General features: G+C 37.7%; 1 protein-coding gene across 2 annotated transcripts in view; it reads left to right on the top strand.

Moving 5' to 3' along the window:
- The window catches only part of Fbxl17 (F-box and leucine-rich repeat protein 17), a 458,236-nt gene that overhangs the window by 33,113 nt on the left and 400,967 nt on the right, over nt 1-24,156 (top strand). The window lies entirely within an intron of this gene.

Here is a 24,156-nt window from a genome sequence, read left to right as displayed (position 1 = left end):
TGTGTGTATTTACAGATAGAGCTTTTTACTAGAATGGTGAAAAGATAGGATCTAGTAAATGCATGCAGGTAAAGAATCTCAAGGATGACGTAAGTTTTATATTTTGAGCACATGCATACGTGTCTCACAGTGGGTTAATGTACCGCTCAGTTTTTTTTTTTCTTGTTGAGATATAATCACATAAGGTGTATTGGTTTTTATTATATCCGTAAAGCTATGCAGTCGTCACCAAGATCTAATATATAACATTTTCTTTATCAGCTTAGACTCTTCTCTTTAGCCATTGCTTCCTGTTTCCCTTTCCCTAGCACATGGTAGTTGCTAATTTATATCCTGTTTTTTTGTGAGTTAGCCTATTTTATATGTTTTAGTAGAAGTGGAATCACATTGTACTGATCTTTCATGTTTTTTTAGGTTCAGCTATGCTGTAGCTTGTAGCTAAATGAAACTCAAAGCCATTTTAATTTTGACTGATAGGGATAGCATATCAGTTACCAGAAAATGTTGTCCCTGGGAGGAGCTGGCGGGAGTTTCCAATGTCAGAATAGTGTATTTATAAAAAAGACTTACTTTTAAACTTGCATCTCAAAATGGAGGCATTTTTGTTGCTTTTTTCAGTTTTAAAACTTTTGAAATTAAAAAAAAAATTAGGTAATAATATAGCATTTCTCCCTTCCTGTTCTTCTGTCCAAGCCCTCCTGTATGCTCTTCCCCACTCGCCATCAAACTCAAAACTTCTTTTCACTAATCGCTATTGTACATTTCTAAGTATAACTTGTTCAGTTTGTATAGTTATTTGAATGTGTGTTCTCAGGGCTGACCGCTTGGTATAGGACAACCAGTTGGTGTGCTTGTCTCTCTCCCGGCCTTCCTCTGTTCTCCGCGGTTCTTTGTGTAGAGTGAGGCCTCCTGGGTTTTCCCCGGGCTAGTTTGGCATGTGTGTTGGTGTTACCATTGTGCAGCCTATGTTTGGGCAGTCACATTTGTAAAATTCTATGGGTACGAGGAGACAGTCTTGCAGCAAACTCCACGATCCTCTGCCTGTCTCTTCCGATTGTCTCGCCCCTCTTCTGAGGTGCTCTCTGAGCCTTAGGGGTGGGAGTGCTTTGTAGATGTATCCATTGGGGCTGGGCTCACAATTGCCTTTGGATTGGTTGTGTTTTTTCTGTGCTGGGATCTATTGCAAGGAGAAGTTTCCTTGATGAGGCGTGAAGACTACACTTCTCTGTGGGTCTGAGGATGAGTGTTTATAGATTGCTGTTAGGGATTATGATGGTTTAATAGATTAGTAGATTCTCCTCCGATAACCATGAATTAACTTGAGTGAGTAGTTAGCTAGGTTTCTGGTCTCCGACATGGTTGGTCTCCCTCTTATTGATCAGGTTTTAAATCCAGTAAGAGATCTGTTGTTACCACAAGGGTATGTGTGCCACTACTGCCCCCTTAGGGTTGCCATGCCACGCTGGCATTGATGTGGCTCATGGGCATCACAAATGTGGAGAATTGTTGGCTGCCCCCTTATTTTGGCAGCTTCCTTGGTGTTTCTGGTACCATTAATGTTAGTCCACAAGGAGGTCCCATTCGTTTTTGAAATGTTAAAAACAAACAAACAAACCAAAACATACATCATGTGCCGGGCGTGGTGGCACACGCCTTTAATCCCAGCACTTGGGAGGCAGAGGCAGGCAGATTTCTGAGTTCGAGGCCATCCTGGTCTACAAAGTGAGTTCCAGGACAGCCATGGCTACATAGAGAAACCCTGTCTCAAAAAACCAGAAAAAACAACAAAACAAAACACCAAAAAAACATACATGTACAAACTTCAGTTGTGGAAGGGATGACACTTTTTGAAATGATTTAAAAATTGAAACACCATGAATTAAAATTAAGTGCTTTTATTGCCACAAGATATGCTTTTACCTCGAAAATACACAGTAAAGAGTACGTCAGAGTCCTCTTTAAAGTTACTGTGAATATAAGTCATTTGAGGGTGTATGGTTTCTGGGTCAGATAGACTGACATTTTGTTTCTCACTTGCATTGGAACCTTGAGAAAATTACTGAAGGTCATGAAACCTTGTGAATCCTTACTTTATAGTGGTGGTGTGTTGATAATTTGTCTTACAGGCTGTATTTGAGGATTAAGTGGCATAATAAATACTCTAAAATTACTCAGTGCACTCTGACTCATAAGATACACTAGAAGCCTAAAGTAGTCCTTACTTTATCATAAAGTAATTCATTAATAAGCTTTGGTACCTCTGGTATACAACATAATAAATGAAAGGCTGTTCATCCTATCTTAAAGATTTTCTAATTTTTAGTAGTATCTTTGTTGGCTTGGCTGGCACTTGTGTTCGTTTCAGCACAGAGAGCTCCGTGCACTGCTGTCCCTGTAGGATTTAGCTGATGGCTTTTCAAAGGCGGTGCTGTCCATGTCGGGAGGATAGGCTTTATTTTCTTCCTGGCCTTGTCCGTGTTGTCTTACATTGAATAAGTGTCAGATACTTAAATCCGGAGAGAACCAGATCCGGATTTGGTTTTTATTTCATGAGGGATTTAAAGTGTTTCGATAAACCTTAAAGAGAAGCCAACATAATTCTCATTAAGGTTCTTAGAAGGAAATTCAGAACATGTTGAGCTCTGTTGGAGAGTTGAATTCCTGATAGCTAACTTTTCATAGGACTTAAACATATTTATGTAATAGATGAAATATCTAAGTTGTCAACTGTTTTGGCTTTGAGAAGTATATTGGTTATTTGCTGATTTTTATTAGCTACTAATAGAGATATTGAAGAAAGAATTCTTTCTAGAAAAGATGCCAGCAGAGTTTGACCTGTACTTTGACCAGTATTCAAATGAACTTCGTTATTTTTCTCTCTTAATAAATTGAATCTTCTCTAAAACACTGTTAGAGCTCCTGCTTGCCTGTGTAGTCAGGAATAACCAGGGTTAATTGGTTTTGTAGCTTCGGCATCGTTCATGTTAGGCGTTGGCCTTTAGGTGGCAGCATTGACTCGGTACATGGCTCACTGACAGGGCTTTTCCATCCTTGATGCAACTATAAAGATGTAATGCTTGCACTTTCTGCTGCTGGGAAGCCTCATTTAAAGTTATTTTCTTTTAGGTGGTCGTAGTGGGGAGACTTACTTTTCCTGCCATATGAAATACTAATTGCCTGAAGAACACTACCAGTTGAAATTGCCTTTGTATGTGAAGCAGGAAGAGAATGTGAATATTCTTATTTGTGGTTCCAACTTAAGCGGAATAAAATTTAGAATATGAGAGGGATATCTTTGTTTATTAAAAGCTTATATATCACTATTTGACATTTAGAGTCAAAAAATTAAGGACTACTTCATTGTAGTCCTTTAAAAAGAGTGAGCTTGTGTTTCTCTCACTTTGAGTGCTGCAGGTGCTTCCATGGATGCATTCTGCAATGTCTGTAAACCCCGTGTAGACGCTCGAACAGGTTAGTGAGGGTCCAGCTTGTCCCACACTTTCCTCTTTCTCCTGGCGAGTGCCTTTCAGTCCCTTTGGTGCACAGTCTGCCACAGAGCTATTTTTAAGGTTATATCTAGCGAGAGCATTGTCTTAGTCTATTTTCTTCTGCTGTAATAGAATACTCATGGCTTAGTAATTTGTCAAAGCAGAGGTTTATCTGGCACATGGTCCTGGAGGCTTCGAAGTCCAGGAGAGTGTATTGTACAGCTTTAGTGCCATATCAACCCATGGCTGACAGTAGAGGGGGAAAAGGAGGGTGGGTGGTGGAAGGAAGGGAGGGAGGGAGGGAGGGGATACAAAATACCAAAGAGCAGTAGATCTGTGCTCACCACACAGAAATTGGTAACATTCTGTTAAACTTTCTGCTGCTCTTTAAAGTAGTAAAGCAAGCCAACTTAAGTTTCCACTGCTTCACAGTGTTTCCTCCCATTGTCTGCTCCCAGAGGCAGCTGTATTGATGACCTAGGGTTTCTAAGAAGGATTTCAGTGTCCACATGGATAAGATAGCATTTGTCTGCATGTAATTTATATTTGTTGTCATAAGGCTAAGTATCTGATCTCACAGTATGTGTTCACTCTGTCCTTGGTGTTCAGCTTAATTGTTGGGGTGTAGCCACAGTGACTGTGTAATTCATTCTTGTTATGTGCTGGTGCCCTGTGCTGTGTCTTTTGTTTGTTCATTGCTACTTGATGGCACATACATTGTGTCTAGCATTTTGTTCTGTCAGGGAGTATTGCGTAGACTCTGCGTGTCAGTCAGCTGTGCATGTGGAAGCGCTTCTGTAAGGATATCAAGGGCACTGAGACAGCCTCAGTTCCAGCTTACTTTACTAAGACCTGGTCACTCCTTGATTGAAATGGCTTGAGTGTGCTTCCTGCTCAAGGCCTGTCATTTCTCCCGAGGGCAGGGATTATCTCGTCACCTTTTTATCTTTCTCTTTGTGAGTGTATATAAATTTGGGTTTAGTGGTATAGGGGTTACTTCTGACTTGAGTATACCATTGAACTGTATTTCTTTAAACCGTCTGGGAATGTGCTCTTAAAAATAAGATAGACTTGAATGAGTAAGTAATAGCTTTTTAGTGTAATGATGTAAAATTAATAGTTTTTAGGTAAAAAAAAAAGTAACTTTTTAAAAACTGAGTTGCCTCACCTATCATGTGATTTTTGTGCTTGTTCTTCCCAGGCAAGTTGGTCACTGAGATTGGAGAGGATTGGAATGGTTCAGCACATGTAGCTCTAACCAAATAGACTATAGAGTTCTGGTCAGAATTATGCTCACTAGTATATTCTGGTAATAAGTTGGTTTTATTTTGTTGAAATACTATTTGTAAAAGTGGAAATTACAGAATAATTTCAATCTAAGAGTAAATTTTTACTTGTATGGTCTTTGTTAGGTCTTGTCATTCTTTTTAATTTATTCATATCTTTATCTAAGAGTATTTTCTTATGTACCAGATAACTTGTTAACATAAATGCATTTATTCTATCATTTTAAATGCATAGAAAAACAAGAATGAATGTATGCATTGTATGGAGGGCAGGCAGTGACTTGGATAATATCTCAATAACTTTTCTTGGTAGTGCATTATTGTTTTTACCCTGCAGATTTACTTGCCTAATTCTATTTGTTTAGTAATATTAAAATTAGTTTATAAACTCAAAGGACTCATCAGCTGGTGACAGGGAAGCCCAGATGCCCACAGAAGCCCAGAGACTCCAAGTCTGGAAGTTTGGTGTTGGAGGCCTGATGCAGACACTCAGTGTGGAAAATGCAGGGTGATGATGCCCAAAACAGGACACCACAAACACTATTTTAATATTCTTTTTCTAGAGTGTTTTGTGTGTGTGTGTCAAATTTTAGACGCCTTCCTTGAGTTTGTAATTTTCAGTTAATAAGGTAATATGTAATTGGTGGAGGTCCTCTACTTGTGTCTCTTCTTGCTTCTGTATGTATAATTAATTTTTTTATGTTCTTAGGGTTGCATATTTTAAGAAATTAGAAATATGTGAGCAAATCACATTATCTCTCTGTTCCAAGAGTGAAAGTGCTGGCTTGGCTTTGTGCTGGAGTGCTGGCACCGGGAGATAGTGTGTTAAGATAGAGAATCACATCATTAGGTTTGGCAAATAGAAATTTATAAGGCTGGGTGCCAGAGGGATGCTGGGAGTGCATTAAGCCTGTCATTTATGAGGACTTGTTTCCCTCAACTACCTTCCAGCTTGCCAGTCAGCAAATGAGATGTAGTATTTGGATCTGGGGGAAGTTTTGGCTAATGTTTTTCTTTATTCACAGTAATGAGGTGTTAAGGTTTGTAGGTTATGTGAGACTTAATTTCATTATTATTTTAGTGATCAGGCCTAAAGACAGAAGAATTGGAGAATTGCTTCTTCTCGTTTTCTGCCCCGGGTTCCTTTCCCCTATCCTTTAAATTTACCTCTCTGGATGTCGTTTACAAACTATGCTTAATTTGTTTTACAGATTCATAGATTACAGTTTTTCTATTATTTTATTATCATTATTTAAAAGAAGCAGCACTGTCACTGCCCTACAACTCTTGGGCTTTTGACATAACTGGTCTTCTGCCAGAAGCTGTACAAGCTAAGTGCCCATGCAACCCTGTGTGGGTGGCGCTTCTGCTGCTTGCCCCGGTGATACAGATGCACACACTCGTGGTGTGCGGGTTGTCTACGTTGCCTCCCTTTTCAATCTTTGCTATTTAAAATAAAAATTATTTTATTGTAATGAATTTATAAATAAAATCAGTGTACATCTAGGTTTAGGTGACCGTTCAAACAGACACTGGCTCAGTCCCAGCCTTTCCGTATTGAAGTGTAACTGGTACATTGTGCACGGTTGGACTAATCATCCAGCAGTCGTGGGCGCTGTCAGTCACCCTGAAGTCTAGGTTTAACTGAAGTGTATAAACATCCCATCAATTTCATCTTATGGACTTATCTACCACAACAAGGAAGAAAGACCACAGCAGAGTTGAAAGGAGAAAAACAATTAGCTTTCTATCTTCTCTTAGGATTCATATGTTCTTTCATCTGCGTTCTGCCTGTCACCATCATCATCCAATATTACCCTATTTATTCTCTTTAATACATATCATATTATACCCATAATTATAGCTGTTTATGTGTATCTATACCTTTCAAGCTAAGATCTGCATATAAAGGGAACATGTGATTTTTTTTTCCTTTTGAGATTGGGATAACTTTACTTAATATTATTGTTCATATTTATTCTCCTTAATATATATTATATTAAACCCGTAATTACAACTGTTTGCATTTATGTATGTTTAACATTATAGGCTAAGACCTATATATGAAGGGCACCTGGGATCTTTTTTCTTTTCCGAGGTTAGGTGACCTCATTAATATTATAGATTATAACGCCACTCACTTGCTGCAAGTTTTCCTTTTCTTTGAGAGTTGAATAATACTGTCTTTTATGTATTGTCAGATTGTCATTATTCATTCAGGCTTCTAGGTTGTTTCCATTTCCTTTCTGGGGTGAATAAAGCATCAATAAACCTAGGTGTGCCTGAACAGAATAGTTGCAAATCAAATTCAGGAACATAGTAAGAATGTCATATGTTATGACTAAGTGGGCTTCATCTTGAAGGGGCAAGATTGGGTCAATATATGTAAACTTCCACAAAGCCACCAGATTGATACTGAAAAGCATCTGACAGAATTCAGCATGCCTTTATTATAAAACAGTTGTTAGGAATAGATGGAACAGACCTCAAAATAATAATGAATGTATGTAGTAAAGGCTGCTTACAACAAACCTGCAGCTAGCCTCCTAGTATCAACGTACTGAAGCATCTCTTCACATGTCAGCAGTGAGACACGGAGGCCCGCTCAGCACAGAGCTTGGAGTATCACCTGTAAAAGTGGGGCAAGCATCGGAAGGAAAAGCCACACTGTCAGTATTTGCAGATAATAGGAATTTGTACTTAAGAGATCTTAATAGACCTTGCTGGAAAATTCTTAGATCCAGTGAACACTGACATAAAGTAGTAGGGTACAGCATCAATGTAAACATGTAGTACCCTTCATTTATACCGACAATGTGCTGTTAGAGAAAGAATTAGGAAAACTATCTTTTATAATAGCTTAACAACAACAAAATCAAAGAATAAACCACCAACAACACACTTAGGAACATTCTCAGCCGGAGAAGAGAAAGGCCTCTAATGAAAACTTGAAAACTCTGAATAAGAGATGAGAGACTGTTCTAGAGAATGGTAAGACCTTCTATTGTTTCTAGATTGGAGAATTAATAGTGTGAAAATAGCCATAGCACCAAAATTATTTACATATTTAATGGAAGGCATATGTTTAAACCAGGGTCTTGTTGATGTGAAGAAACATCATGACTAAAGCAACTTGTGGGACAAAGGTTTGTTTGGCTTACACTTCCACATCGAAGTTGATCATTGAAGGAAGTCAGGACAGGAACTCACACAGGGCGGGAACCTGGAGGCAGGAGCAGAAGAAGAGGCCATGGAGGGTGCTGCTTACTGCCTTGTTCCCCCTTGCTTGATCAGCCTGCTTTCTCATAGAACCCAGGAGACACCAGCCACAGAGTGGGCCGACCCACAGTGGGCTGCACCTTCCTACATCAATCACTAATTAAAAAACTGCCCTACTGGCTTGTTTGTAGCCCCGTCTTCGAAGGCATTTTTCCCAGTTGCGGGTTCTCTCTTCTCACGTGACTCTGGCATGTGTCAAGTTGACATACAAATAGTTAGCAATGCACATTAAAGATCCGGTGTCCTATTTCACAGATCTAGATTTAAAAATAACTAGGAATTACAAGGACTCTCAGAAGGTCACATACAGCCAAAGCAGTCCTAAGAGTTAAGAGCACTTACGTGATAGAACAGTCAGTCAGATGGAAGAGAACAGATGATCTGGATATAAGCCAACAAATGGACTGCCCACCTAGATTTTGACAAAGGTGGCAAAAACTTGCAGTGGAAAAGATTACTTATTCAACAAATGACGCTGGCAAAACCAGCTATCTACCTACAGAAAATGAGTTCGTAGTCACACTTTCACCTTGTGTAAATAGGAATTCAGAATGGATCAAAGGCTTTAATTTAAAGTCCGAAGCACTGAAATTAACCAGGCAAAACATAGGGAGTGCTCATGAAGACATCCAGGTAGGCGAGAAGTTTCTGAACAGAACTGAGAAGCACAGCTTCTCTTTGCTAGCTAAGATCCAGAATTTACAAAGAATTGAAAAAATTAAATACCATAGAAATAAGCTGCCTATCAGGATATGAACCAATGAACAGTTTTCTAAAGGAGAAACACAAAAAGTCAGTGACTATTTTTAAAAATATTCAATTTTCCTAGATAATAGGGAAACTCAAATTATAACTACCTTGAGATGCTACTTTATTTGAGTCAGAAAAAAGGTTATTTTTAGATCAATTGTGCCTGTGTCCATGCAGGTGTGTGCATGTGTGTTGCTTGCACGCATGTCTGTTACCTAGTGCATGCCTGGTATGTGAGGTCAGTATAGGGCATTGACACCTTACCCTGGGACGGGAATTAATGATGGTTGTGAGCCTCCATGTGGGTGCTGGGAATTGAACCTGGGGCCTGTGTGGTAAAGTGGCCAGCTCCCTTCACTGCTATACCATCTGTAGCTCCTTTATAATTTAAAAACTCTATTATGATTCTCTGCCCTTATGTGCTTTAATAGTTATATACAACCAATTATTAGGGACTGAATGACCCAAACAACACATAAATGGGAATTTTGTGTAGATTTTTTTGTTGTTGTTGTTGTTAATGATAAAATGACATTTGGATAACTTGGTGAGAAAATACTTGAGAAATTATTGATTTTCGCACATTCTACTGTTTATCCTTTGAGTTCCATTGAGAAGTGATAGTGTTTGCATAGCTTTTTAATGGTTAGTTCCAAGTGTGTAAACTATCCTTTTCGTATTTTAACATCTAGTGAAAATGATCACATTTTACTAATGTCTTTGAATTATAAGGTTTTTAGATTGTTATAATAAATAATGCTGCAGTTTCCTAATTAATTGCTTACTTTTTAGACTTGGGTTCCTTCCCTTTTCTGTGAATGCATTTATCTTTCTTCAGCTGTTGGACAAGTTAACTTTTTTCTCCTGTCAGATCCAACTTACACACTCTTTGCTGCTTCTCTACAGGTCTCAGATTCTTCACCGTGTGTGTGCAGTGGTAGCTACTCATTTGTGTTCGTTACTGTGCTAGATCACATTCACATTAACTTTCCCTGCTGCTTAGTGGCCATGGTTTCCCCTACTTGTTTAAAGTTAAGAAAAGCTCTTATTTCTTCATAAAGAAAGAAAAGGATGGCATTATAACTTTGAGTCATTTTAGAGGATCCGTATACTTCCTAAACTGTCCTTTAGTGTGTACCTCTAATATTCTGTTAGTGTGTGTATGTGTTAGAGGAGAGAGAAGTATTTCTATTTAAGAATTTATAAAATGTTTTAATGGAGGTTGAAGAATTCTCAGTAAAATGTGATAAAAATGATGCTTCTTTCCCATTGCTTATTTTAGAGAAATGATTTCTAGTAATGTCAAAGATAATATAATCAGGGCATTATTTAAATAAGATCCTGGAATTGATTTTCAGCCTTAATCTATTCTCACACCAAATTAGTGTGAGAATGTGTATTTTAACAGTTGATTGATTTTCCTCTGTGAACGTATGCATTGTTTTAGGCTATCTTTCTGGTTTTTGGCCATGAAGGCATGAATTAAAATCCTAAAAACTGGGTGATTTCATCTCCTTACTAACATGCACCCAAAATTCTAAAAGTTGGGTGATTTCATTTGCTACAATAGTGGTGTTTGGCAGCTGTCTTAAGTTCACATAAGGGTTTGAAACATTTTCCTTTAAGGTTTAGAGTTGAAATACAATACATTGTATCCTTTGTTTTGTCACGGAAAGGGATTTAAACAAACTTTCTTTTGCACTTGTTGAATATGTATTTCATAGTAACCACCATGAAGTTTGCAGCAGTTAGGAAGATGTAGAATCAAAGATAAAAGATACATATTCAAGAAGGCTTGGGTTCACAGTTGGCGCATAATCCTTTCTGCTCTCACTGGTACCCTAACCCTGTACCTATCAGAACAAAAGAAACTGAATTGGAAATTGTGGGAGCCGGGGCACATTCTGTTGGCAGCACATCGCATGGCCCATAGGCGTTGTCAGGTCTCAGTTTGACACCCTTTATTCTTTGTGACAGATGTGAGGTAGGGTCTATGAGGGGGAAGTCATTACTAGAGAGAGGGCAGTGTCAGATCAAAAGTAACCAGTGATCAAACAAGGTAAAGGCTGTGGAGAATAGGCGCTCTTTCTGTCCTCAGCAGCTGCCTGAGCACGGAAGGGAGCGGTCCTTCTGTGGCAGGCAAGTTGATTTTCTTTGATGTGCAGTGAATTACAAGTCAGAATGGAAGCTTAAGTGCAGTGCAGAGGTCTTTACTTCCTACTTCTTGAGCAATTTTAGTGTTTAAATGTTTTATTTCTATTACTCAGACATATATAGAAGTCACTTTCTGCTGAATAACACAGTGAAGGTATACTGCTGTAGCTGCTCAGTTTGTCACTGTGTGCTTAGCAATAGCACTCACTGTTAAACAAGCCTCAGTACAGCGGGCCTGGGCTCTGAACTCACAGCTCCAATCTGAAGCACCTACTGTAAGTTTAATCAGGTCATTCTGTAATTGTAATGGTGGACAGCCCTGTATACCAGTAAGGTCTAGCACATAGTACATCCCCTCATAACTAATCTTGGAGCGCTGTGTCACTTAGTAACATAAGACATAAGCGCACCTAAGATTTTACACTTTATTATATAAACTGACCAGTCCTCATCGCCTTAGTTGTAAGTGAATATAGAGATCTTACCCAAGCTTCCCCACTGTGCTGTGCAGCAAATGGGCACTTGATGTGGAGTTCCAAGCCTCCCGGTTCAGTGCTGGCCTCACCTGACTCTCCTCCTCCAGACTTAGATATGGGTTGCATCCACTGTATTTTAGGCTCTAGAGATGGTTTTGACCTTTGTCACCAAGTTGTAGAAAGGGAGTTTGCTTGAAATTGTTTGTTTTTTTTCAGTTAGAAGAGCAGTCTTACTACCTCATTGCCTTAAAAAGGAACCCTTGCCTGTGGTTTGTTTCTGTGTTCATCCTTGAAGTTTATTTCTTGCTTTGATGTATTTACACATCAGATTATTTACACAGGTAGAATACAAACAAAAGTTATTATCTCCCCATTAATTGACATTGTTTATTAAGTATAAATTTGTTATGTACTTAAGAATTTCAGAATTAAATATTGACTTCTAAGTAGTGATACTTTCTGTTTGGGTCCATTTTTGACTTAGAGGAACTTATAGGAGATGTATTCTAATTATTTATTATTATTATTATTATTATTATTATTATGATACAGAGTTTATCTGTGTAGGCCTGGCTGTCCTGGAGGTCACTGTGTAGTCCAGGCCGACCTTGAACTCGATGCACCTGCCTCTGCCTCCGGATTACTGGGATTTAAGGTGTGCACCACCTCCTCCTGTCATGTTTTCTAATTTTTAAAATTTTATTGGCATAAAATGGCATGCATATTAAGATTATTTTAAGAAGCCTGCATTTGAACCACTGATTTGAGTATTATCATTGCATTACATTCTTCCATGAATCTCTCTTCTGCATGTGGGTGGTAAGACCCAGACAGCTACTACTTCAGAGTTTATCATGTCTTCTTGTTTGCTACAGCTGACAATGTATCTGAATAATAAGTAGTTTTTCTTGATTGTGATCAAAATCTTAAGATCATTAATGTTTGGTAAAGTGATATTTTAATGAATAATTTAGTATTTAAGAGGGTTAAAATTTAACAGACTAAGGAAACTGTGTTCTTGAAGTTTAATTTGTGGATGACTCAAACCTAACTTTTAGTGTACTCTTTTTAAGAGTTTTCACGTTAGCTGTTGAGGTGTTTAGATGGTATCTTACTTAGTTAGGGTATATCTGCTGTGAACAGACACCGTGACCAAGGCAACTCTTATAAAGACAACATTTAAGTGGGGCTGGTTTAGAGGTTCAGAGGTTCAATCCGGTATCATCAAGGTGGGAACATGGCAGCATCCAGGCAGGTATGGTACAGGAGGAGCTGAGAGTTCTACATCTTCATCTGAAGACTGCTCGCAGAATACTGGCTCCCAGGCAGCTGGGATGTGGGTATTAAAGCCCACGCCTCCCAACAGTGCCACTCTCTGGGCTAAGCATATTCAATCCATGGCAGATGGAGTCTGTTGGTCCCTTGAATGTTTTACCTCCCATCTGTGAACTGTGTGTGTAGACTCTGAAGTGAGGCCTTTTTGCTTTGTTCTGATTTCCTTCAACTCTAGCAGTGCCTGTAACTTGATGCCAGCTTATATTCTTTTGGGATATATAGTTACTGACCAGTAATCTAAACCAATTACTAGTTAAGTATGGGGGTTACTGAATTCAAACTTTACCATATCAGTTTTGCGAAATTTTACCTACCAGTTTATATTGATACTGGCAATTGAATAAACATAGCCAGTATAATTTTCCATAAAGATAAAATTATTTTATTAATTCTTTAGAACAGCTTTTCAGGGAAAATGAAAATGTACTGTAAATATTTATGTCTTCTACTAACTTTAAAACCACCCATTTTCAGAAAAATGAGTATTTTTTCTTCGTTAACTAAATCAGTGATATTAGTCCAATATTCATCTTGGTGAAATAAAACCTAGTAAAGCACAGTCCTTTACCTCCGAGTCAGCAGCTGAGCGCGCGCGTCCCACCGATGCCTCCAGGGCACTTGCACTGCCTGTGGTGTCTCCTCACTTGTGTTCTGTGTAGGCCCTGCATGGAAACCGTATGGTGAACACCAGAGGGTGCTCACACGGGCCTAGATGCTAGAGATCAGTCCATCAGGCGATGGTGAGATGTGTTTGAAACTGATGTTTATTCCTAATAGACTTTTTATAAGCAGACGAAGTACATTCTGAACTAAAGGCGAAAGTATTAATAAGTCGGCGAGTCAATACTGTAGTTTCATTTTGCCCAGTATTCTTTATAATGCTTATTCTGTACATCTTATGTGCATTGTGACATCAACCTAATGAAATAATGCCAATATTCAGCTCTCTGTATTCAGTTCTTCAAGTGCTATTACCTATGGAATATACCTCCATATATATATATATGCTGTACTGTAGCTGCCTTCTGACACACCAGAAGAGGGTGTCAGATCTCATTATGAGTTGTTGTGAGCCACCATGTGGTTGCTGGGATTTGAACTCAGGATCTTTGGAAGAGCAGTCAGTGTTCCTACCTACTGAGTCATTTCGCCAGTCCCTATTTCTTTTTTAATAAACAGTTTATAAGGACTTTTTCTGGATTTATTTATTTTATGTATATATGTACACTGTAGCTATATCTTAAGATACACCAAAGAGGGCATTGGATCCCATTACAGATAGTTGTGAGCCACCATATGGGTTCTGGGAATTGAACTCAGGACCTTTGGAAGAGCAGTCTGTGCTTTTAACCTCCGAGCCATCTCTCCAGCCCCCTATATCTTATTTCCAAGAAGAGATTCCTTATAAGTGATTGATGCCATTGGCACAGTGTTTGGCAGTGTATTTTGTGAACCTTAACACAGTTTATTGTATGAAGATTTGTTTGTTTTTTTTTTTTTTGTTGTTGTTGTTTTTTGTTTTTTCAAGACAGGGTTTCTCTGTATAGCCCTGGCTGTCCTGGAACTCACTTGTAGACCAGGCTGGCCTGGAACTCAGAAATCCGCCTGCCTCTGCCTCCCGAGTGCTGGGATTAAAGGTGTGTGCCACCATGCCCGGCTTGTTTGGTATTTTTTAATGCAAGACACACTTGAAGTACAAAGCAGTAACCCTTCATGTGATATTTTTAAAGTGTCATATATTTTCATGATATTAAAAAGATAAAATTCTTTGGTATTCCCAGTGTAGGTCATCCAATGGAGCAATGTAAAGGGCAAACGTTACTTATGGTTTAACAGTATTCATTGATTTGTGATCACTGATTTTTGATATATGGTAAAAGGTATCATAAGTGGTAAAAAAAATCAGTGAATGGTGTGATGTTTTGTCCCCTAAAGACTGTGTTTTCAAACTTGGAAGTAAATAATGCTATTACAGAATTGATAATCCCATAAAACATGATCTTTTACTCTTTGTGGTTAATTAGGTATATGAATGAATTAACCCTTTTCTAAGCCTAATCTGTTATTAACTAGTCTTTAAGCATTTGTTGAGTGGTGATAACCATATCAGAATAACCGATTCCAGATTTTTTTGTAGTTGTCTTGACAGCTCACCTCACAGGAGTGCTAACTAATAGGAGTAATGTCATCTTTCCTGTTTTCCCATCAAGTGTCAGCTGGAGAGAACCACTTCTGTAGACGCTCTGTAAGGCTTCTAGCTTCTGTAGCTATATATAGTACTTCTTGAACATTCCATAGGTAGCAGACCTTGAAGAATTGAATACAGTGGACTGAGTTTTGCTATTATTCACTGGGTTGGTGTTACCTTTGATTTCAGAGTACTGTGTCCATGATGCTCTATAAAGTTCTCTCTTACAGGAACACTTAATTAGACAGTGCTCCTGGTCTTACCACTAGGACAAAACAGCATTCTCTATTTTCGTTGTTACAGTAATACTCCTAATTTCATAAAAGAGATGAAGAAATGTTCCCCCGTTTTCTTTGGCATTTTAGAATCCAAGAAACAATATTATACATCTAATGAGAAAAATCAAGTAATTTACATAAACACGGTAGTCATGCATTAAGTGATACGTATAACTTTTTCTAAAATTACCCATAGAGATGATAATATTGAAGACATCTGTAGTTAAGAAAGATAACACACATGTGTACACGCACACACACAAACATGCACAGGCATGAATGCTCACATAACACATGCACACATATTGGGAAACCTATTGTTCTTATAAAAATATATTTAGATAGCTAAAAACCTTCTTACAGTAATAGAAAAATAGACTGATGTAAATACTTCTTGATAATGCTCCTGGCTATTTTCAGAAAACTCAATGCACATACATATGTGCCTTTTAAAAATCATACTAAATATTTTACTCTACAGTATTTTGTTAATGATGGATAATTTGGTTCTTCCTGATTTTTTTTCTCATGACAAATTTTGCCACAAACCTCAGTTGTTTTCTCTCAATATATTTTGTGTGACTTTTTTGTTTGATAGTTTTTGATAACAATATTGTCTTTTGTGTAGCCATCTTTCATTTATGTTTCTAGTATTTTTTTCTCACTAGTGACATTTCTAGCTATAGTTCTTGAAACCATCAAATAGTTTTAACATAAGGAGGCAGGGGTAAAAATGAAGAAATGATGAAAAATGCTTTTAATGATCTTGATACTCTATTTATTCTGCCTCCACAGTGAATATATGTTCTTATGGGCTCCTTCCTCTCTCCCTTCCTTCCCGCCTTCCTCCCTCCCTTCCTCCTTCCCTCCCTTCCCTTTCCCTCCCTTCCTCTTTCTCCTCTTTCTTTTGAGACAGTGTTTTATTATGTAGCCCAGGCTATCATTAAATAAATAGATATCTACCTGCCTCTGACTCCCTAGTGCTGGGATTAAAGGCGTGTGCTGTAACACCTGGCTCATATCTTCTTTTGAGAAATACCTGTCAGATATTTTGTCCATTTTTAAGTTGGTTGTTTTGGTTATTCTTGTTGAGTTGTGGGAATGCAGTCTATATTCTGTTCTGCAGATTTACTCTTCCGGGGGCATGACTTATTTGTCAATCTTTTCTCCCACCCTGTAGGTGATCTCTTCCCTCTCACTGTGCCTTTCCTGCCCAGAAGCCCCTGTCACTCCAACAATGCTAGGGTTTGTGAACAGGGACTCCTTCTCCATTTTTCGTTTTTAATTTCTTTTAGCCATAGTTGACTATTTTTAGTATACAGGCCCTTTTTTGCTTCATCGGTTGTGATTTTTCTCCTTAAGTATCGTGCTTCTGTTGATACTCTTGTAACTATAACTGCTGTCAGCATTTGCCTTTTTGATTGTTCATTGTTATCCTTTAGAGGTACACGAAAGTATTGTGTGGTAATTCAACATTTTATAACCTCATTAGCATCGTTTAGTCTAGCAGCTGTGTGTGTGTGTGTGTGTGTGTGTGTGTGTGTGTAAGCGTCTGTGTGTGTATGTGAGTGTCTGTGTGTGTGAGTGTGTGTGTGTGTGTGTGAGTGTGCGAGTGTCTGTATGTATGTGTGTGTGCGCGCGCGCGTGTGTGAGTGTGTGTGTGTGTTTGTGTGTGCGTGAGTGTGTGTGTGTGAGAGAGAGGGAGGTTGATTACTTCTCCTCTTCCTTTCTTCTTTCTTTCCCTGCTGTATCTCCCCCTCCTTCCTGTCCTTTTTTTTGTACTTATTTCTTCACAAATTAAATTGGTATAAAATTATGTACTTTATTTTTTATCTTAACACATTTTTGTGTTAAGTCTCCATACTGCTCTTTATTCTTGTCTTCTGAAACGGTAGTATGAAAGTCTGTTTGGAATTAACGTGATACTGTGAGCACCCAGCTGCTTGTTGTACACTTAGGTTGCATCTTTTATGGATTGTTGTTTTAGTTTAGCATGTGTGTGTGAATGTACTAAACCTGCAGTTTTTATGTAAAATTTTGTTCAATTTTGGTGTGTTTGTAAGGGAGATCTCAGAAAGGGATTCTATTTCCTAGAGTGCAGGCTTGTGTAATTTTGGTCTATGCTGCCAGGTTCCCTTCTTTACAGTTACACCATTTCACATTCCCATAGCCAAATGTGTGCTACCAATGCTCCATCAAACTCTTCAGTTGATGCTCTTTCAGTAGATGAGAAGAGGTGTCTGAACCAGTTGTAATTGGCCTGTTAGAAATTGGAAGTGGTCGTGTGTGTCTAAAAACCATTTGAATTCGTTTTCTGTGACTCTCCAAGCTTGGTCCATTTCTCTATGGAGTCACTAATGTTGTTGTTGTTTGTGGGGTTTTTTTGTGTGTTTTTTTTTAATACAAGGAGTGTGTGATAAGCATTGTCTGTTTTCCATTTATCTTTTTCCTGTGGCAGCATTTACCATAAGTTTTGTGTTTGTTTGTTTCAAAATTTTATCTACTTTATCAGTTTTCCCTGTTTTTGTTTTTGAATTTGGAATTAGAGTTGGAAAGGCAGAGGCAGTCCTTTGGAGAGACACGAACACCCCCAGTAACAAGAGTTGTAACCTAAAGTGCACAGCTCTTGTGTGGTGGGGACAATGGGCTGTGTCAGGATGACAGTGTGTGCACCTGTCAGCAGATGGTCTCCAGCACTGTTGTGTCTTTCCCGAAGTGCATTTCATCTCCAAAGTTTTTAAGTCAGGGTCCTGCTGACCAAGATGGCCTAAAGCTCTTTGTATGCCGCATGCTAACTTGCTAACGTGAAACTTTTGATTGGGCCTCAGTCTGCTGATGCCCTGGTTATAGGCCCTGCCGCCATTCCCATTAGACATTTCTAAAGCACGGAAGAAGCTGGTGTTCCTGATGAACTTGGGCAGCACAGATTCGGTTAGCATGTGGGCAGACGTCCCTTTATTCTGTCATTTAAGGAGTGCGAATGTAAATACCTTAGAGTTGTTCAACTCCCTTGTTATTTGATGTTTTGTTTCTTCCATTTTGATGCTTTAATATTTTTACATGTTAATTAATTAAAATTTTAAAATGTGAATGTTACTGTTGGTTATTATAGGATTATAATAGCAAGTTACGCATCTTAAAAACATTTTATTAGCACAAACTGTTAAGCAGCTTGGCAGGAGTGGTTGCTGATTTACGTTGGTGAATACATACTGTGGGAAATTGTCTCAGTGTACCAGTTGGTGATCATTTATCTATAGACAGTGTTAAGGTTTGTTTGCTGATGGACATTAAACTCCTGCTTTAAAAAAAATAAGTTTGCCTTATCTGGCATCAATGGGAGGGGAGGCCCTTGGTCCTGTGAAGGCTGATGCCCCAGCGTAGAGGAACGCCAGGGCAGTGAGGTGGATTTGAGTAGGTGGGTGGGGGTACACCCTCCTAGAAGCAGGGTAAGGGGGGATGAGATACAGAGGGGAAACGGGGGAAGGGGATAATATTTGAAATGTAAATAATAAAATATCCAATTAAAAAAATAAAACTAAAAAAAAAAGTTTGCTTTCTCTTTGTGTAGTGAAAATTGGTCTTAGCTACTCCATTGAAAAGCTCAGAGCAATCAACTCAGACATGATGATATCCAGGAGGTCATTTTCTTAAAGGCTGATAGAGGAAACCACTTGGTTATTTTTCTCTATTCCAGTGATTATATATTTAGTAGCTAATATTCTTATTAACCAGAGCAAATATTGTGAGAAGCATGAAATAGTTTAGTCTGGCTTCAGGTTTAAACATTTAAGTGAAACTAAAAATGGTTAAAAGTTCTTGATTATACAGATTAAATTATTTTTTTCACGTTCAACAATAGACTTGCTAAGGAGACTGAATTATTATATCTCAATTATTTTTTTAGTTCTCTTTCCCAGACAGAAGAGAAGAGAGTTTAAAAAACACACACACACACACACACACAAAAACTTGGATGCTTTCCAAGAGCTCCTCTGTGTGCATGAGAAGTTATAATCAGTTGATTCGAGTCTGAGTTTTATTGGACAGACTTGTCTGGGGCCTTAAAATCCCCTCTTCGTCTCCAAGATGATAACTGGGTTATTTTTTTCCTCCTTAAAAATAGGAAGAATGTATTTTTTTTTTTAAATAGCTATATCAGGCTTGGTGACATGGACCCTTTTGGTTTTGTGCTGCTGGATAAAGAAGGAATGAAGTATGAAAAGACACAAACAAAGAAGCCAGGGAAGGCGAAGGTAAGGGGGGAAACAAAGAGCCAGGGCTCTGAGCCTCGCCTGCTGCAGTCAGCCAGGTAGCCAGGAAACAGGCAGGCTGCAGCGCCACGGTCCTCAGCTCGCTGTCAGCTTAGAAAGTGCTCTCTTAAGTAAGACTATAGTTATTTTCAAAAGACATCAAGATTGAGAATATCTCATATGGAAGCAATAGACCAGCAGGTCAGTTTTGGACATCGGTAAACAATTTGAGCTTATGTTAATAAACGTAGTTTCACCACACACACCTCTATCACACACATTTGAGAAACATTTACTGTGTCCTTATTAAGGCGTGCATTGTGGTATGAATCATTGCCTTAAATTTTTACAGTAGAAAGTGCTTACAGTAAGTGACTGCAGGCAAAACAGCTACTACTTTTTAAAAATTACGTTTGGAGTGCATGTAACTTTCAGATTCAGTTTTTATTTAACAAAAATTACCAATTTCAGATTTATTTTAGAAATATCTCTGCAAAGAAATCGGTAAAGCTTTCACATTACCTTAAGTGTATTATTTGGTAAATTTTTCTAAGAAATACAACCGAAGCTGTTTTACCTTTTGCTACCTTTTGCGTTGGAGTATACAGTGCAAATCCATGAGGTATGTAATAGACGACTTTGCTTCTCCTAGCCAAATTGCAGATGTTTCCATTCAGAAAGAAAACACCTGACTGTTGTTCAGTAGGTATAATGCTTACTAATAATGTCCATATTTTGAAAATTTTCCAAGGTACATGTTTTAAAATATGCCTTAGGGAGAATGATATATATGTTATCTTTTTACTTCTGGAATGTCCCCTTGTGCATTTAATTTTAATGACTAGATTGATTCTATAGTTTTAGCACGTTTACACAGTAGCCTATCTAAAAGGGTCTTTGTGTTGTATGCAAGCTCATAATTAAAATGAAGGCACTGGAAAGTAGAGCTGTGTCCCTGTCGGGCATTTTTAGGGAGTATAGACAAAATCGACTGTTCCAGCTGTGGGAAGCAGTCGGAGCTGATTCAAGTCGGGTTTGGCCTTGATGTGGGGGATGTACTATGACTTATTTTAAAAATAAATTTAAAATTTCCCATGTGATTTTTCAAAATGGGAAATTAAAAAGTACTTTCAAAACTCGGGTTTCAGTTTCCCTGTCATACATATAATGAGGGTAGGGATTGTCCTAATAGCTGTTTTCTGTTTTGCTTATAACTTGAATGTCTTGGATAGGAAGATCAGACACTACATTTTGTAAAACCCCTTGTGTAGCTTTATTCTGAGGCCTGCGTGCATATTTATACCCCCGCTTTAGAAGCTCACACATTTGTTTCCTATCTAGGAAAACTCAGTGCCAGGAAGAGGGAGCAGAGTTTTGATGAGGGAGAGACAAATATTTTCTGTTTGAAGCTACCATAAATAAATAGTAAAATAAACTAAATGTTACAAACTAGTAAGTTTTTAAAACTGTTTTTCACTCTGCATCAGAATTCAAGAACTTTTATGCATGTTGATTTTTGAGGGACCATTCCCCCATGTACCTATTTCAAAACAATATTTGGTTATTTTGGATTTTAAAGCAAAAAACAAATTTACCAAGCTAACTAGGGCTAAGTAGTGAGACTCTATCTCATAAATATTAAAATTATAGTAATTAGGCATATATTAAAAGGGAGCACAGTGTAAGATCTACCATAATAGGTCAATAAATACTATTGACTTAGTGTTTGTACATGATTCTGACTGCTTCAGGACATGTGCTAAGAGTGAAGTTCTCATGAAGGAAACATAAGTAACTGAGTATGAGCTGATATACTTATATATAGGTCATCCTATATCTTAACTAAATTAAGTGGAAATATCCTAGCATACCAGACATTTTTGTTTTGTTAGTGGGCCTTTTCTTCTCCCACGCAGGAAGCCTAGTAGTCCTTCCTTTGGAAGGGAAGTGTTCATAGTCTTCGCAGCCCTCCTTTAGCACTTTACAGACACTGAAATGAGTTCTGAACTGTTTTGTGTAAGTTACCGATGTTCAAGGACATGTATAATTATAGTTAGCATCCTGTTATATATTTTAGGTTGACAAGTACACATACCAATACAAACAATTAAATCTCGTGTGATATTTTTCTGGTAGATGTCTTTATAGGAAGACCATATAACTTTTTGTAGTCCAGGTACTAGATTTATAAAGTATACCCTGTTGTACATAGTATAAAATTATTATAAATTCAGTGTAATTTATTCCATATCATTAGCAGCTAAAATTTTATATAGGTCTTTATAATAATTTTAATATGACTATAGATATGTTCTTGTGATATTTTTTCTTTATGAATTTAGTACGCTCAAATATTTGAAGATTTTTCTCTTACTCTACTGTAGGAGACTACCTTTGCTACAATTAGCTTTCATTTTTAAACCATAGAACACAATATTATTTTATAGTAAATTATTAGTTTCTAGAAAAATTGCTGCCATTTACAGTGTTTTTTAAATAGCAATTTTAGATCTTATGGCCAAAGTTCTAGGTATCTTTTTTTTTTCAGCAAATAAGTGACTGTATATAGGCTTAACTTTTGTAAAATTAATGTATTCATATTTTATCAGTTTGAAACCTCTTTGCTGCCTTTGCAGTGCTGAATATTGAATTGCAAGTCTCATAATGGTAATTATACTGAAGAAAAATACTACTTTTAAAATTGTGCTTATTTGTTTAATTAATATCTGATTGTATTTGCTAGACATACAACATGGTAATAGAAATTGACTCTATGCTATCTTTTCCTGAGAGTATACTTTGAAATTATAGATAATATGTTAGGTATATATACAAATAATGCTTTAAAAGGCTTAAGAAATAAAGTTCGTTGGCTCAGAGTTAAAAATGATTTAGGTGAAGTTAATTTGGTTCAGAATAATTTTGTTTTCTGATAGTAATAATTTTTATAATTTAATGACTATAAATCTTAAGCCTAAGTTCTTAGAGACTGGGACCTTTTAAATGCTCTTTCTAATCCTTGAGCTGCTCATTTTGCTTATAATATTGTACTGTTTAAATATGACTACTTGATTGGCAAACTAGAACCATTTGACTCTGGTTGGCATAATAGTTAATAAGTATCATCACACAGGAAATACATTGTATTTTCTAAGTATAAAAAGAATTCTTCCACTCTTCTTCATACTCTCATGCTTAGTTTAATGTATAGTTTATATTCCGAGAGCTATCATGTTACTATGTATACTTTTGAGAATCTGCTTATGTGTTCATAGGATGCACTACAATTTTGAATAATAGGATCTCATGTGTCTGAGGTTTAATTGATAACTTAAAAAAAAGGCTGTCTTACAGAAGTTACTTCTTAAGATACTAGAATTTAACTGTCATTTTTTCCCATTGTTGGCTGTCTTTTAAAAACACATTTGCTTGGCAAATATTTTAAGGACAGCATACCACATATTTTCTCCCCATCCTTTTAAAGTTCTTAATCTTGTGATAAGTGAAGGGATTTTAACTTGTCACAAGAATGGCGTTTCATTCGATTTTACCTCTTACTTATTTTTGACATACACATAGTTCAAAAGCAGTCTGAGCAGACATTATGTAGCTGCTCAGGCTGATGGAGCCCGAGACAGCCTCCTGAGCAGTTTCTGCTGCCCAGGCAGCATCTCGGGCAGCGTGGCGGGCAGCGACGCAGTTACTCTCCAGCAGCACTCTTGCCCACTGAGGGTGTGGGGATGGAGTCTATTGTCCAGTTAAAGGATGATGCTTCCCACCATCACTTCTGGAGTAATTAAGATTTATGACATGTTCTCGGATCCTTAAATAGTCTCAATATTCTTTGCATCTGTAAAACGTTTGGTTTATATCCTAATTGAATTATTAAATGATATAGGCCACCCAGCATAAGTTCAGGGAATTTTTTGGCTTTTTATGAGACTGACTGATAGTGAAGTTAAGTCAGTGATTGGCTGATGTTTTATTACTTAACAAATGTTTTCATGTAGTTCATAATAAAGAGAAAATACCGGTTCTGGTTATATCACACATGAAAGAGATAATAAGGAAATACTGCCTTATGTGGATAAAATTCTGAGTTGTGAGATAAATCCTAGTGTTATTTTAGCTTATCATCTTAAAAGTATTTTGAGAGACGGACTATTCACTTATATTAAACCCAATGTGTTTACTGCAGTGCTACTAAGCATATAGTACCCATTTCTGCTTACCATGAAACCATGTAAAATACTAAATTATACATGAGAAAATTTTATGGTCATATGGAGAAAGCTGTGTTTTAAACAACAGACTGAAGAGACAGAGCTAGGGAGGCTGTCAGGCTGATTCTCCTCCACCTCATCCCCGTTCCACAGCTCCAGACAGCGTGTAGAGATACAAAGGGCTGTTGTGTTACTGAGTGTGCTCTCTAAGACTTTACTTCATCAGTTACGAGGCCCAGTGCGCATGCTGCCGTCTTGCATTTGCTTCTTTGGCTATCTCCCCTCTAAGCAGCAGTGCTTCTTTCAGCCTGTAGAGTGATGCACCTTAAATGACCGACCTGTTACTTTTAATTGATTTCTAGGACATGTTCTCAGTGAACGTAATGGCGAATTGCTCGGCATTTGTTGTTCAAAACCTGTTAAAAATGGGAAAGCATCATTTTCTT

This window comes from Mus musculus, chromosome 17 (assembly GCF_000001635.26).
Source record: "Mus musculus strain C57BL/6J chromosome 17, GRCm38.p6 C57BL/6J".
Lineage (NCBI taxonomy): Eukaryota > Metazoa > Chordata > Mammalia > Rodentia > Muridae > Mus > Mus musculus.
Note: the sequence above shows the minus strand (reverse complement) of the source record. Positions and strands in the feature narration are given on the sequence as shown.